We start from the raw sequence: 1,493 nt of genomic DNA, 5'->3' as shown, positions 1-1,493 counted from the left end.
CAGGTAGATTTAATGCAGAAAATGTACATATGTATTCATATGAAAAAAAAAAAAATTACTGACTTACACAGAATGGAAATGATATCAGGAATTAATTCCTGATATCATTTCCATTCTATGTTAAGTCGGACTTTTTTTTTTTATATGTATAATTTTTTATATGTATAATTATGTACATTTTCTGTATTAAATGTATTTAATATTTTTCGTATATCGACTTGCCTCACTTGCTTGTCCTTACATTTACTCCTATACATACATATATATATATATATGAGAGAGAGAGAGAGAGAGAGAGAGAGAGAGAGAAAGAGAGAGAGAGCAAATGGAATTCACGAGATTTGTTACTCTCTCCGATCGTTTCGACCCATCGTGCACCGGTACCTTGTGTATGAGATGTTGTACAAACAATCGTAGTGTATCATGGGTGCATATGTGTCTCCTCAGGTGACTTGTCAAAAGGTACCACTTTTTTTTATTCGCCGTTTCATTTATTTCTATTACATTATATTTTATGTATTTGTTGTGTGTTACACGTCTACACAAGGGACTCAGCAGGAACCACAATGAAGAATTTTGAGTGGAATAAATAGACTTTAGAGCTTAATTCTTCTTAAACTAATATAATATCGGTTTCTTTTACCAAACCGATAAGTTACGGGGACGTAAACACACCAACACTGGTTCTCAAGCGGGGCGGGGAACAAACACAGGCACAAAGACGCCCACATACATAGATATACCATGGGCTTCTTTCAATTTCCATTTACCAAATCAACTCACAAGGCTTTGGTTGACCCAAGGCTATCGTAGGGAACACTTGCCCGAGGTGCCACTGAACCCGGAAATATGTGGTTTAGAAACAAGCTTCCAACCATGCAGCCGCGATAGTACCTATATATAGGCGCATGGCTCAGTGGTTAAGGTGTTGCACTCACGATTGTGAAATGGTGGGTTCGATTCCCAGACCGAACGTTGCTTTACGATCATTTCGTCATCTGACATGTGGAACATGGTGCACTTGTACAGGTAATGTTGATTTGATGGAGGGCGTGAGCTTATGTGGACACAATCATTTGATGGCTATAAACAAATCATTTGTGCAGTTGTTCGGCAAGAAACTGCAGAAACATCATACGTCGTCCAACGACGGGGAATTTCAATACGATATATATATATATATAACCCTGAAATCCGGATACGTTCGTGCTGCTGGTCGAGGTGAGAGGGATAACTCCCTTGGCAAACAGGACACAGTCGTGTGTCGATAAGCCAGCTGGAGGAGATGTCCTCCTGGGGCTAAAAGCAACAGTAACATCCACCCCTAGGGGTCAGCCACACTTAAGTGGCAATATACTACACTTTATCGTGCAGTTACTGTTAATACTTCATTTAGAGAATTAACATTGCTTGTTTTCACCTTTTCAATATCAGTGAAGAATGTCACTGGAAAAGAAGATATAAGGTTTGCCAGGTTTTCGTCTCTCTCACCA

This window comes from Octopus bimaculoides, chromosome 1, assembly GCF_001194135.2.
Source record: "Octopus bimaculoides isolate UCB-OBI-ISO-001 chromosome 1, ASM119413v2, whole genome shotgun sequence".
Taxonomy (NCBI): domain Eukaryota; kingdom Metazoa; phylum Mollusca; class Cephalopoda; order Octopoda; family Octopodidae; genus Octopus; species Octopus bimaculoides.
The sequence above is the reverse complement of the archived record's forward strand: the minus strand, read 5'-3'. Positions refer to the sequence as shown.